Raw genomic sequence first — 15,367 nt, forward strand, 5'->3', positions numbered from 1 at the left:
AAGTAATTTTGGTGAACCCTGAACAGTATTTTTTTACATGATAATTAACATTTCACCATTACACATTGCATGCACAGTAGTCACACACATAAATTATTTGTATAGTGTAGAAAACCTGGGGACCGTATACTATAAAATCCTGTTTGTCGAAGTCTCTGGGTAGCTGTTGCCATCAGTGTGCACCCTGGAAATACTGTCTGTCTCCCCATTGCTCATTGATAGTGTTCAAGTGGTTCTTGTAAGGTTCCGTCAACTTGGGAAATGCTACGAGGTGGAAGACCGTAGTTGTTGGGCGTGGGTTAAGTGTTCCGTATGTTGTGTGCGAACTCTAGGAACAGTGGCCATTGAGGATGACGTGATCGGGGCGCCTGGGTGGCTCAGTTCGTGAAATGTCTGCCTTCGGCTCAGACCATGATTCTGGAGTCCTGGGATCAGGCCCCGCATCAGGCTCCCTGCTCAGCGGGGACTCTGCTCTTCCCTCGCCCTCTGCTCCTCCCCCTGCTCCTGCTCTCTCACGCTCGTTCTCACTCTCAAATAAATAAAATCTTTAAAAAAAAAAAAAAAAAGGTGACACGATAGTAGTGCTCTAGTAACCAGAGTGCTACACGCCTGCCGGCCAGCTACACACACACAATTCACTCCTCCTGTAAATGAGAGGAAAACATTCACGAGTGCTGGAGCCTCGTGGGAGTGTCCTGTTTCATGCTGAAACGGTGGTCGTCCCGGCCTGTGGTAGCCCCATGGGGCGGCCACACAGCACCACAGACGGGGCAGCTTAGGAATCACACACACTTGTTTCTCACAGCTCCGGAGGCTGGAAGTTCACCATCAGGATGCCATGTGGTCTCACAGGCTGGGCCCTTGTCCTGCTTCGTGCCCAGAGCCTTCTCTCTGGGGTCGCTTCCGTAAGGACACCTGACCTAATCACCTCCCAAAGGCCCCACCTCCTGATGCCATCACCCCGGGGGGTTCGGACGGCAGCGTAGCAACTTTGTGGGACATCGCCTGTGGGTGTGCCAAAGGTGGGGAATAGCAGCAGTCCCTGAGACTCCATTTAAGTCAGGGGTCGCTGACTTCCTCCCATGGGTCAAATGCAGTCCAAAGAGGGGGGTTAGGGTTTTTTTTCTTTTTAATTGATTACTAACATTTTTAAATGGCAGAATATTTATATACAGGGTTATATTTCTGGGTTACTCTGTTTTATTTTGTTTGCATCTTTGTACTTGAAACAAATTCCGTGTCAGCAGTTGCCAATCCTAGCAGGATGCAGCTGGCAAATATCCCAGTAAAATCGGTAATTGAGACTTAGGTCTAAACTGTTCTAAATGAGGTGGGAAATCATTTAAGTTATTTCCCTGGGAAATGGAAAGTTGATTGTTGATTTTTCTTTGAATGATTCGTTCCACTCATCGTAACTGCACGGTAGAGAAAACCTGATGCGTGTGGGGCAGCGTGCAAGGATCCCCTAGTATTCATACTCTTGCTGACAAATGGTCGCTTTGGTGACAGCGACACAGGTTTACCCCAAACCCACTGTCTGAATCAGAAGTTGTAATATCCCAAGAGCCGAGGGGAAGGCTGGAGAGAGCACGGTGCTCAGGGCTCAGTGGCGCGATGCTGGCTCCTTGCAGGGGCTTCGGCTCCAGTTCAGAAGATATCTTCCTCGTTTGTTTTCATTACTGAGGGTGTATCTTGCAGCATAGAATAAAGATGGAACATATCTGGATCTGTAAAGGGTCACAACATATCCAGTAATAAGGTTATTATTAAATAAATTTATGTTACCCAAGAATCATTGGTGTATTGTTCTAGATAGGTAAATGTTTTTCATGGTATTTGGGGGAAGTTCGTTAGGGTTTGGATAGTCTGGGAATGCATTTTGGTCTCCCCTACTTAAGAGTGGGATAGCAATGCCTGATACTCCATATTTACTGTCCAGCACGCTTTGAGAGGTTGGATTGTATCACAAGAATCATAGTCCGTGCAGCTTCTGCAGGTCTGCATGAGTAGAGGTGACACTCAGGAACTGAGGGCAGCAAGCCGTAGCCTCTGGCCAAGTCCACCCACCTATTCTTTGTAGTTGGAAAAAAAGAAAAAAAGGTTTTATTAGAATTCCACCGGGCATCATCGTTTACATTGTCTGGGTGCTTTCCCTACAGTGGCAGTTGGACAAAGCCCAGATAGAGCATGTGCTCTGGGGCCCTTTCCAGGACGGTTTGCTGACCCTGCCATAGGGCTAAGCCAGCGGACAAATCATAAAGAGCCTTTGTGTTGCATGATGAAAAGTTTGGTCTCCATCCTGTGGGTCATGGAAAATCATTGTTTTGAGCAAATGGCCAAGACTTACTATATTTGCAAGGAGACAGCAGGCAGCGAATGGATTTTAGAGGGTGAGACTCAGGAGTTAAGATTTAAGAGTATGGGACCGTGGCCTAAGTCCTCAGTAATGCTGGCCTTGCTCACAGCAGTGTGATGCTGTGAGGTCAGTGGGGACTGAAAAGTGACCACGGGATTGGTCTGCGAGTCTTTATTTCCCTGGTGCTTTATCTTAGAACCACTTCATTGAGATATGATTCGCATCCCTGCAGTTTGTCCGCATGTAGTGTGCGATTCAGGGGTGTCCGGCTGACTCAGTTGGTGGAGCATGTGACCCTTGATTTGGGGGTCATGAGTTCGAGCCCCATGTTGGGCGTAGAGATCACTTGAATGAATGAGTGAATTTTTGGGAAGTGTATGATTGAGTAGTTGCAGTATATTCAGAGTTACGCAGCTGTCACCACCGTCAAATTTAGAACATTCATCTCCTGTGTCTATTAACAGTTCTCCCCCCCCCCCCCCGCCCCGCAGACTCTAGGCAAACGCTAGCTTATCTTTAGTCTCCGTAGAGTGTCCTGTTCCGGACATTTTTGTGTAATCGCACCACACCTACGTGGCCTTTAGTGACCGGCTTCTCACCCGGCGTCATGTTTTCAAGGGTCATCAGAGGTGTAGCCTATGTCCACACTTCGCTCCTGGTATTACCAAATCACAGTCCCTTCTGTGACAGCCAGATTTGTTGTCCATCCATCTGCTGAGATGGGCGTGCAGTTGTCCTTGGTGATGTTTTTACTGGAGTGGTTTGATAAAAATGAATTTGCTGTGGGCTGAAGAAGAGGGAAGGTATAAAAATAGAAAAGAGTGTCGGTGGCCTTTTCAGAAGGCTTCACTCTGAAGGGAAGGAGAGAGAGGATCCCTAAAGAAAGAACAGTTCCAGAAGAGAATGGGTGGGTTGGTTTTCAAAGATAGGGTAGCTCAGTGCAGGTGAAATGTCGATGATAAAGAGCCAGATGGGAGGGATGGCTTAGTGTGCTGGGAAAGACACAGCAAGGGACTGGCAAGCCGCTGTGCTCCAGGAGAACTGTCTGCGTGGTGCAGTGTCATCTGGCTGGCACGGGGCTGGTTCAGGGAATCACATTTACAATGTAGTTCTCATCAGTTCTCATCAGTAAGCAGCCACTTGTGGCTGGTGGCTGAGGTGTTGAGCGACTCTGGAGTATGGATGGAGGTGTTGGCTTCGGGCGTCATGAGCAAGGAAGGTGGGTGGGGGGATTGTCTTTGTGTAGACTGGGTGAGTAAGAAGGTCTAAAGGTGGGCTGTTGCTGGCTCGGGTGCCTGGCTGGTGGAAGGATGAAGAGCCAGCCTGAGGATTCAGCCCTTAGTGCTTTGGTATCCAGAGAGGCGGCGGGGAGTGGCCGTGTGGGGAGGAAGATCAAAGAAGATGGGGTGTTAGGAGGGAAGAAAGTGTGTCAAGGACAAGGGGTGAACAGTGACCGCCTGCTCTGAGGTTGGGAGGATGGGGACCATGAGGGGCACAGTGGCGCCCACTACAGTGACATCAAGCCACGTGCCAAATTGAATGTGTGCTATGCACGGACTCAGTATGTAGGAATTGTCATTAACAAGTCCGCCGTCCTTAAGTAAATGATTAAGAAATTAATGTTGCTATCGTCATTATTTTTTATGAGAATTAACCAGAACTATGATCATTTTCAGCTGTATGACAAAATTCCTTGCAGATCAGATTTGTAGCTCTGTTCTCTGTTCTCTGTACCTATGAAGCAGACCTGCCCTTGTTCACCTTGGAGTTGCCCATTTGAGAAGCAACTTAAAAATCAATGCCTGCAAAGCAGATTATGCTCTTGTGACTTTTAAAAAAATAAGTGGGTTGACAGATAACAGCTTTCTTGAACTGTGTAATTCACATTCCAACCATTCAGCCTTTTAAAGTGTACCGTTGGGTGGTTTTTAACACATTCACGAAGGTGTGCAGCCGTCACCGCTGTTCACTTTCAGGACGGTCGCATCATCCTGAACCGCAGAGCACTGGTGCAGGAGCCCCGTTCCCCTCCAGCCCACCCCCCACCAGCCCTAGGCTGCCACTCATCTACGGTCCCTGTGGATTTGTCTATTCTGGACATTTCATAGAAATGGAGTCCTACAATATATGGCCTTTTGTGACTGGTTTCTTTGACTTAACAGAATGTTTTCAAGGTTCCTCAGTATTGTCGCATGTGTTAGAACTTCTGCATAGCTGAATGACATTCCACTGTGTGGGTATAAGACATTGTGTTTATGCGTTCATCCGTCGATGGACATTTGGGTGTCCCCGCCTTTTGGCTATTATGAATAATGCTGCTATGAACATTTGTGTACCCACCTTCCCTGACTTAGGATGGGGTTACACCCCGGTAAAAATCCATCGTAAATTGAAAATATCAGACATTGAAAATGCATTTCGCACACCTAACCTAGCAAACATCACAGCGTAGCCCAGCCCACTCTAAGTGTGCTCAGGGCTCTCACGTTAGCCCACAGTTGGGCAAAGTCATGGAACAGGAAGGCTCTTGGACAATAAAGTGTCGAACATCTGGAATGCACGGAACGTTGTACCAAAAGTGATAGACGGGACGGCTGTGTGGGGACAGACGGTTGTCGGTATATCGTGGTCACGTGGCTGCTGGGAGCTGCGGCCACCGTCTGCATCACGGTATGCAGACCATGTTGTCACTAGCCCGGGAAGAGATCCACATTCAGAACTCGGGGGGCGCCTGGGTAGCGCAGTTGTTAAGGCGTCTGCCTTTGGCTCAGGGCGTGATCCTGGCGTACCGGGATCGAGTCCCACATCAGGCTCCTGTGCTGTGAGCCTGCTTCTTCCTCTCCCACTCCCCCTGCTGTGTTCCCTCTCTCGCTGGCTGTCTCTCTCTGTCGAATAAATAAATAAAATCTTTAAAAAAAAAAAAAAAAAAAAAAAAGAACTCGGAGCACAGTTTCTACTGAGTGTGTATCGCTTTCGCACCATCGTAAGGTGGAAAAACTGCGAGTCAAACCGTCATGAGTCTGGGACCATCTGTACAAGTTTTTGTGTGGACATATGTGTGCATTTCTCTTACCCAAGAGAAATCTGTACCGAGCAGTGGAAGTGCTGACTCATCTGGTGATTCTGCCCTCAAAGTGTTTGCGACCTTTTACAGTCCCACCAGCAATGTACCAGGGTTCCGGTTTCTCCACACCTTGGCCACACTTAAGATTGTCTGTTTAATCTCTTCATTTTACTTACTTTATTTACTTATTTTTGTCTTTTTTATTAGAACCGTCCTGGTGGGTGTGAATAGCATCTCATCATGCTTTCAGTTTCCCTGATGACTAGCGAGGTTGGGCAATGTTTTGTGCACTTCGTGTCCTCGGTGGACAAAGGTCCCTTCAAGTCCATTGTCCGTTTCTTAAATCGAGTTGTTTGTCTTATATTAAGTCCTTTATATATTCTAGTTTCAAGTCCCTTATACCTTTACCATGATTTGCAAGTATTTTCTCCCATTCTGCGGATTGTCTCTCACTTTCTTGATGGCGGCCTTTGAAGCTCCAGAGTTTTTAATTTTAATGAAGTCTTAATGCATTTATTTTTCTTTTGTTGCCTGAGCTTTTGCAGTCTTATCTAAGAATCCATGGTCACGTGGTTTAATCCAAGGTACAGAGATTTACACCTGTATGTGTGCTTCTAAGAGTCTCATAATTTTAGTTCTTATATTTAGGTCTTTAATCCATTTTGACTTACTTTTTTCATGGTATAATTAAGGATTTTATTTTTAAGTTTTCAGAGACCAGATAAGCTCCTCTCTCTACAGTTACATATCATTTTGAGTTAATTTTTGTAGATGGTGTGAGTTAGGGGTCCCACTTGATTTCTTTGCATGTGGATATCCAGTTGTGCCAGCACCATTTATTAAGAAGACTGACCTGGTTCCCTTGTCAAGAATCAGTTGACCATGAATGTAAGGGTTTATTTCTGAACTCTCAGTTTTATTTCATTGATCTCTGTGTCCAGTCATATGCCAATGTGGCATTGTTTTGATTACTGTACCTGTGTAGTCGGTATTGTGTGTGTGCTTATTAATGACGAATGGTAATAGAGCCCCAGGCCTAGCAGTGCAGAGGGGTGGTGGAAGGGAACCAGTAGGTCCTCTGTGTGAAAGTTGTACCCCTTTATTTGTACCTCTGAGATGTGCGGTTAGAGGCCCAGTTACTGTCTCTGAGACATGCAGTTAGGGGCCCAGTTATTGTCTGAGTTGCGTGGTTAGGGACCCAATTATCGTTCTGATTCCAAATGTTGCTACTTGTAATAACATAGACTCTAAGTGTTGCTCAAGTTTAGAAATGGGCTCTGACCTAACCTCACCATATGTAAGTATGTCTCTGTAGGCTGTCCTTATTATTTCAGAGACAAATTTCAGACATTGGCCTGGTGTTAAATTCCTTAACATAACTGTCAGACAGATCATTTTCTCACTTTAAGTCATTTTAAGACATAACCTGTCTCTGCCACCTGAAGCCGTGTGCTGGCTTTGGTGTCCGTTCTCCGTGAGATACCGTCTCTCCTGGCAGTGGTCCCCATGACTCAACTTCAGCTCCCCCCAGATGATAATACATTTCATAACTCATTTCATGAAAAACTTTGAAATGATGCACTAGTTTTTCCATTAAGGTGAGCCCAAGAATCTCCTAAATTAATAGTAATACGATTAAATTTTAAAATAATAATAGTGAGCCTTTATTTTGCTAGACTCCCCTATATCTCACATTTATTTTTATCTAACCCCAGCATGGGGCTTGAACCCATGACCCCGAGATGAAGAATGGCGCGCTCCACTGACTGAGCCGGCCAGGTGCCCCTGAAGTGTACCCCCTAAATTTAATCATTCTCACACGGTGTGGTTACAGACAGAAAGGAAGTGATTTTATTTGCATGAGTTAAATCTTTTTTTTTTAAGATTATTTATTTATTTATTTGACAGAGAGAGAGAGACAGCCAGCGAGAGGGGGAACACAAGCAGGGGGAGTGGGAGAGGAAGAAGCAGGCTCCCAGCGGAGGAGCCTGATGTGGGGCTCGATCCCAGGCCTGAGCCGAAGGCTTAATGACTGAGCCACCCAGGCGCCCCTGCATGAGTTAAATCTTATTAAAATTCGGAATTATTTTTTCTTTCTGAATATATAAATTGTCCAATCTTGATTAATGCAGAGACAAGATAGCGAAACGATCCTGGCTCGCTGAAGTTTTCTGGCCAGTAGTTATGTAAGTTTGGGGAGGCTAAACTCATTTTTCCCCTCTGTTTATTGAGTTGTTGCTCCCAGCTGCAGCTATTGTGAGGAAGCGGTTTTGTCCGGAGTCCCGGAGGTTCAGAACAGACCGTCGATTACTCTTACTCCTCTACTCTGGAGTATGTATGTCTTTAAACCAGATTCCAGGAATCTACACCTTTCTCCTAAAAGTGAAGTTATGTAAATTGTATCTCAGTAAAGCTCTTTAAAATAGTGAAGGTTAGATAGAACCAGTAACAAAACTCTAGTTATAGGAGGATGGTAGGTAATTTAGTTCCACATATTTAAGATTTTACTTCTATAATTATCTGCATTTTCTGGAAATTCCTAAGGGAATACTGGTTTCTAAAACATCTGATTATTATCTGATTACAAATGGTTAAACTTTGTACCAACATGTTAGATATTGTCCAGATCTAAGTGAGCGTGACAGTGTAGCCCTAATAGTGTGGTATCTGCACATTAAATCCTTAGGGGAAGAAAACTGTGTATTGATTGATTATGATATTTATTGGGTCATAATGTATTTAAATTTTCTTTAATGCATATGTTAGTGATTGTTTACTGTGATAAAATGCAAAGAGGTCTTCCAGAGCAACCCTGCACAGAAAGAATTACCTCATGTCACTGGTCACTTCTCAATTAGAAGTTCCATTAGCAGATGATTCCTGCTTCTGCTGTGGGTCGTGATTGCATTTTATCGCCTGTAAATCAGGCTTTAGACAGGAAATAAATAAACAGCTCAAGGATGTGGTAATGTCATCTTAAACTTTTTTTTACAGATAGAAGCACCTAGGTCCATTTAAGCCAATTAAGTTCAGAAATTTATTGAGGGAAATCTTTTATCATATTTGAATTCTGTTTGAAAATGGCTTTCCCCCCCTTGCTTCAGAATATTGATTTAATTGGAATAGGATGCCTATGAATCAGATTATTTGATAATATCCTAGTCATGTATTTCTAATCTTTAATTAGCAGACCCTGAAACTTCCATGTGCCCTATAATTTTGTGTTTTTGTAGAATACAGTGTGCAGCTGAGGCAGCAGAGAGTGTAAGAGTTAACAGTTTATCCTGAGATTTTTGAGACTTGGGAAAATTTATTCTTTTATATCATTAGAGTCCTTTTGTAAAATGCTCACTGAATTTGCTGAGCCTTTAAAAGTGTGGATTGAAGTGAGTACTAGTGATTTAAGTCACCTTGGTCTGTAAATGGCGAAGCTTCTCTTCTATAATATCTTGTTTTGAACTCTCAAACTCATTAAGGGTCAGCGTAATTGAGCTTCTTCATCTGATTGTCATTGGACTAAGTGCTCTTGTCTCTAAAGTTAATATATCTTTTCCCCTAGATTTTTTAAACATAATATTCAGCAAATAGTTGATCATTCTGTGCTTAGTGCAAGCCTTCCAATCAATGTTAAGACTTTTTTACTTTGATGTCAGCAAATTTCACAAGCAGGCTTTCTCTGAATCTCCCCGTTATCCACAGTGGATGGTTCGTTATGAGTTTGCTCTTATTGACCTTCAACTTTTTTTGGAAGCAGAAAAACTGAAGACCATAATAACTTACAAGTGGTTACTTTACTGGACTCTTGCCCCTTCTGAAGATCACGCCGGCCTTCATAGCTCCCTCATACTCAACGGTTTACGGTCTTTTCCTTTAACAACCAAGTGCTCACCCCTCTGCAGATCACTCCTCCTGTCGGTCAGGACCATAGTGTTCTATCTAAATTCATTTTATTTCTTCAAAATTAAATGTGAAATAAAAATAAATTAAATCATACGGTAAAAATAACAAGTATGGGGGCGCCTGGGTGGCACAGCGGTTAAGCGTCTGCCTTCGGCTCAGGGCGTGATCCTGGTGTTATGGGATCGAGCCCCACATCAGGCTCCTCTGCTATGAGCCTGCTTCTTCCTCTCCCACCCCCCCCCACTTGTGTTCCCTCTCTCGCTGGCTGTCTCTATCTCTGTCAAATAAATAAATAAAATCTTTAAAAAAAACAAAATAACAAGTATGTTCCACAATTCAGTTGACTCCACTACCTAAAAGTATTGTTGTAGTTTTAGCCTCTCTGAGATATTTACCAAAATTCTTCTCCTGAATAAGGTAGAGCTTGCTTACTATTGAGATATCCCTTCTCATAAATTTTAAACACTTCCAAACTCTAGTTCAGTGCAGATCAGTATCATTATATTGAGGCCATTTTCCTTTCTCTGAGCCATGTTAAATTGTCACCGTAAAAATCAGAAACACAGACTTGCTGGTCCTGCTTTCAAGTCTGCTTATCTTTGGCCTCATTTGTGCATTAAGGACAATAAATATCCAAAAATAAAGTAAAGCCCATTTAAATCCTTCTGAACATTTAGTATATGTGCTGCCAAAGCAAGCACAGTCCTTCTGAACATTTAAATACTAATTTGGGCGGGGGGGGGGGGGGGCGCCGGGTGGCTCAGTTGGTTCAGCGTCCGACTCTTGATTGCAGCTCAGGTCATGACCTCGGTGCTGGATCCAGCCCTGCCTCAGGCTCTGCACTCATCCGGGACCTGCTTGTCCCTCTCCCTCTCCCCAAGTAGGTGCATGTCCGCAGGTGCGTGTGCTCTTTCTCTCTCTAAAATAAATAAAATCTTTTTTTAAAATACTAATTTAGAATTAGTAAATTTATTTTTATGAAAAACAGACCAGGTAAAGATGGACATATTTACTCTTGTTTCCAAAATTATGATCAACTTTGTTAGGGAAGCAGCAAGAGGTCTTTGAGCTGAAGCTCTTGAGTAAGACCAGGCCGACTGGGATCCCTGGTTTCAGCAACAGGGAACTGAGCAGAGCAGTGATGGGGTATGAATTACGTTTAGCGGATCTCCTTGCCTCTGCTCTTGTATATAGCTTAAACGGCAACGGGAACTCATGTGAGAGACCAGTCGGAGGTATCCCAGGCACTCCGTGGTCGTTAGTATCCTGGGGAGGTAGTGTTGCAGAGAAGACCCAGGGGGATTTGCTAAAAAAAAAAAAAATCAGATGCTGGTATATAAGGGCAAGAGAGACAGTGGGGCTACACAGATTTTGTTCTGAGAACCAGAGGCTAGAAGTATCGTCGACCATGGTGGGGAGACTTGGGAAGGGATGAGGACATGTTTGTTTTTCCTTAGGTCCTGAGATGCCTGCGGAGTCGCAGTTGAATCTGTGGGCCTTGAGTTGAGGGGCGAGGTCTGAGCTGAGCCATCAGTGCTCAGGGGGTACTTAAGGTTGTGAGACTGAGCGGTGTTGTCCAGGGAGTGAGTGTAGCTAGAGAAAAGAAAGCACTGAAGAACCGAGTCTGGGGCCAGGTTGAGAGTTCAGAGACTGTGACGGTCGGGAGAAGCAGCTGGAGACGTAGGGAGCAAACCAGGCAAGTGTGGTATTTCCGAGGCCAAATCAAGACAGTGTTTCAAGGGAGAGAGACTGATGAATAGTGCCAGATGCTATTCATATGTCAGGACAATAAGGGCTAGAAGGGAGCATTCACGGTGTGAATTCATGGTGAAGGGGGGAGGCCAGAGCCTCAGCACGTGGACCAAATCCTGTTCCTCTGTGGCTGCATCCCAGCAGAAACACGTATGTATATTTGCCAAAACATGTGTATAGGAATGGCTCCAGTAACGCTCGGTTATATAGCCCCAAACTGAGCTGCCCAGATGCCCTTCGGAAGTAAGCCGATAACACGTTGTGGGATATTGATGTGAACTATGGAATGACCAAACCACAGCTGTTCACAGCAGCATGGAAGAACGGCACAGACCCACTGCTGAGAAAAAGAAGCCAGAAACAAAGGAGTACATTCTGTAGGACTCCACTTACATAAGCTCAGAAGCAGGCCAAACTAGTTTCTGCTGTTGGGTGTCAGATCCTTTCTCCTCGTCAGGGGCAAGGGCGGCTTCTGGGGTGCTGGTAAGTTCCTCTTTGGGGGACCGGGTGCTTTGACGCAGTGGGCTCACACTTAGGAGTGGGGCACTCTGCAGCAACAGACTTCTCGTAATTCCGGGGGGCGGGGGGTTGGCGGGCCGGGCTGGAAGCTCTCGAGGAGCGTTTCTGTAAAGAGAAGCTCAGCAGTAGCTTCAGTGTGGGCTTGATGGAGCTTCATGGTTCTAAAGAGAGAGGGCGTGCGGTTCGTGTGCTTCTGACGTGGCTGTGGGGACGGGCGCTTGCTGGAGGAGCGCCTAGAGGAGGCCGCGGGCAGGGCTCCGGCGCTCGGTCCGGAACACGTGTGGGCGGTCTGTGCGGGAAGCGGAGGCCAAGTGCAGGGCGCAGCTGTGGGCGGTGGGAGCCCACGAGCTGTCCTTCTGAGCGTCCACTGTCTTGCGGCAGGAGGCAGCCTTTGGCCGGTTGAAGGTGGGGAGGGACGGTGAGATGAGGAGGAGGCAGGGGTCTCGAAGGGTGGCTCCCAGAGCAGCAGTAGGGCTGCTGCGTGCGGCTTGTCCATCAGGTCTTTTCGTGGACCCTGTCCCCAGCCTGCTGGGCCCAGAACTGTGGGGTGGGGCCCAGCAGCCTGCGCATTGGTTCCCTCTGAGTCTGAGGATTGCGGGCAGGGAAATACAGCAGGACCGCCAGCTGGCCTCAGGCACCCTTGAGGCTGGCAGCATCATTTGGGGGGGGATCCAGACACAGACGCAGGTGTGGCGGTAGGTTGAACCCAGGGTGGGCGGTGTTTGCCGGGCAAATATAATAAAGAGCTAGCTGGGTGCAGGGGAATTAAGGGCACGAGAGGTGATTATGGCCGTGAACCTTTAAACCTGGGCTCTGGAGAGGAGGCTCTTCATGAGGATCCGAGGGCAGGGAAACAGGAAGGTGACAAGATGAGGTATGGTGTTGTGGTTGGCAGTGGGGGCCGCGCAGACTGGTCAGTAAGGAGTCAGAGTGTGGGGTGGTTGAAATCGGCTCAGGGAGGAGCGCTCAGTTACTGGCAGCAACAGTTCCAGGACAGGCCTGAAGACTGAGTGCCTGGGCGAGGCAGAGGACGGCAGGGAGCAGAGTAACAGAAAGACACAGGAGAGTGGACGGGAGACGGCCACGGGGACAGGGTCAGAGTGCGGGAGACGGCCGCGGGGTCAAGCTCAGGGTCAGAGTGCGGGAGACGGCCGCGGGGTCAGGGTCAGGGTCAGAGTGGGGAGATGGCCACGGGGTCAGGGTCAGGGTCAGGGTCAGAGTGCGGGAGATGGCCACAGGGTCAGGGTGAGCGTGTGAGAGACGGCCACAGGGTCAGGGTCAAGGTGTGCAGGAGACAGCCCTGAGTCAGGATCAAGGTCAGGGAGCTGGCAGTGGGGGCTCTGGCCCAACAGCAGGAGAGTCAAAGCCATGGACAGGTGGTGGCAGGTGTGGTGTAAAGTGGCAGTGAGAAACAGGGAGGGGTCCGTACCTCACTTTTCCCACTGGTGCACGAGTGCAATAGAGCAAACAACGACCAAAGGAGAGAAGGGTGCTGAGGAATATGAAGAGCATAGCACTCAGGGTGCCCGGGTGACTCAGTCAGTGAAGCGTTCGACTCTTGATTTTGGCTCAGGTCATGATCTCAGGATTGTGGGATCAGCCTGCATCAGGCTCCACACTTGGCGGAGTCCTCTTTTCTCCCTCTGCCCCTCCCCATGTGTTCTCTCTCTCTCTCTTTCTTTCTCTCTCTCTCTCTCTCTCCAGTAAACAAGTCTTTAAAAAAAAAAAAAGAAAAGAAAAAAAGCATAGGACAACCCATCCTGCAAACAGTGCTAAATGTTGCAGTATTGTCAGGAATAATCCTGTTTCTTAGAAATGAAACCAAGAATACAAAAAGAAAAAAAAATAGGTTGGACTTCATCAAAAATTTTCTTGCTTCAAAGAACACCATCAAGAGACTGAAAGGACAACCCACTAAAAGGAGAAAGTATTTGTAAATCAAATGTGATAAGAGGCTTGCACTAGGATATAGAAAGGACTCTGTGATAAAAAGACAACTAATTTTAAAATGGGCAAAGGACCTGAATAGATATTCCTCCACAGAAGATCAGTAGATGAGCAATAAGCACATGAAAAGGTGCTCACCATCATTAGTCATCAGGAAAATGCACATCAGAACCACAGTGCAAGACCGCTTCACGCTCACGAGACGGAAGGAGTCACAAAGACTGATAACACCCAGTGCTGGCAAGGACGTGGGGAAATCGGGCACCCATGCGTGAGGGTAAAGAGCGAATGTGAGACCGTGCGGACGAGCCACGGCTACAGAGTTCCCTTTTGACCCAACCAACGTGTGTTCACGCAGAAAGTGTTCACTGTAGCGTGCTCTGTAACAGCCTAGAGGGGGACATGAGTCAGATGTCTGTCGTCACGAAGGAGAACAGAACTGGCCTGTCCATACCACAGGATACGATTTGGCCGTGAAAAGGAATAAAGTCCTGAGTCGTTACGACACCGCCGAACAAAACAGGCTACTGCAAGAAAGCGGATCACAGCAGATCGCCATTCTAGGTTCCCCCCATCTGAAGTGTCCAGAGAGGGAAATCTATGAAGTGAGAAAGTAGATTAATGACCGCCCCAGACTGGGAGGGTGGGAGAAATGAGGGCCACGAAGAGGTAAAGGGTTTCTTTTGTGGGGGATGAAAATGTTCAAAAATTAATTGTGCTGATGGCTGCATAACTCAGTCACGATAAGAGCCATTGGATTGTTTACTTTAAATGGGTGAATTGTCATTTATCTGAATCATATCTCAATAAAGCTGTTACCAAAAAAATAGTACGATGCAGTGATTTTGTAAGAGACAAAAAGGGTCAAAGGAGTTAGAAGGAGAACTCGCTACTGGGTGGAGGTTTCGGGTGTGGTCATTTGAGCCAGAGGAGCTGTAGCGGTCCTGTGTCTCATCATCTTGTGGAGAAAGTTCTCAGCGCCTGGCAGGAACGAAGTTATTCAGCCTGGAGGGACGTCCGTATCCTCAAATTTCTAGGGAGGTAGTGTGGCAGATTTCAGTCTGTATTTTATTACCCTGTGCGGTAGGTGAATCTTCAAACCTGAAAGATGTTTCCTTTAGTTAGTGAAATGGTTCTCCCGAGTGGGGTACCTTAACTGGGCCTCAATGTTTTTCTGCACTCCTGATAAATCTTTCAGAAGCAGGGATGTAACAACGTCCTAAAACTCCCAGGTATTTACTTCTTGTGATTTGTCACTTTGGCGAACCCTTTCGGTTCTTGATCTTCCAGAAATGCCTCTGTGGGCAGAGTGGGGCGGGGGGAGCAGGAGAGTCATGTCTTGGGTGGAGCTGGGGCCTGGGCGAGCACGGTTAGACGCACACACGGGAAGGAAGCCTCAGCGCTCGGCTGGTCAAGTTTATTCCACGTACGGCTTGATTTCTGGATGTCCAATGAGATAGGATTTGAGAAGTGAACTCTCATCTCCCACCCACCCAGCATCCCTGCAGGTTTTCGGAAGGAGAGCTATTAAAGTAAAGCTGTCAAAGCATTAGGTGCGAGGAACAAGAAAAGACCTGTCCTCGTGGAAGTGTTTGCTTCCAGCGCTGGCGGGTGGTGTAGCCAGCAGCGCCCCCGCCCAGCCTCCTGTGCTTCTGGTGTGAGGAGGCGCCTGAGGGAGGGTCTCAGAGAAGAATGCTCCAGGACATGAGCAAGGCCCAGGCGCTCGGCTCACTGGCAGTTTGGAGCCTCTGTAGGGAAGAGGAAGGCAGTGCCAGCATCCTGGCGTGGAGCCTCAGGCTCTCAGGGATTCCTTTTCTTTAACTCAGTTG

The 15,367-nt window shown here is 46.9% G+C and overlaps 1 protein-coding gene across 2 annotated transcripts in view; it reads left to right on the forward strand.

Moving 5' to 3' along the window:
• UBE3C (ubiquitin protein ligase E3C) overlaps positions 1-15,367 on the forward strand; it is a 117,441-nt gene that overhangs the window by 72,359 nt on the left and 29,715 nt on the right. The window lies entirely within an intron of this gene.

This window comes from Ursus arctos, unplaced genomic scaffold (genome assembly GCF_023065955.2).
Source record: "Ursus arctos isolate Adak ecotype North America unplaced genomic scaffold, UrsArc2.0 scaffold_3, whole genome shotgun sequence".
Lineage (NCBI taxonomy): Eukaryota > Metazoa > Chordata > Mammalia > Carnivora > Ursidae > Ursus > Ursus arctos.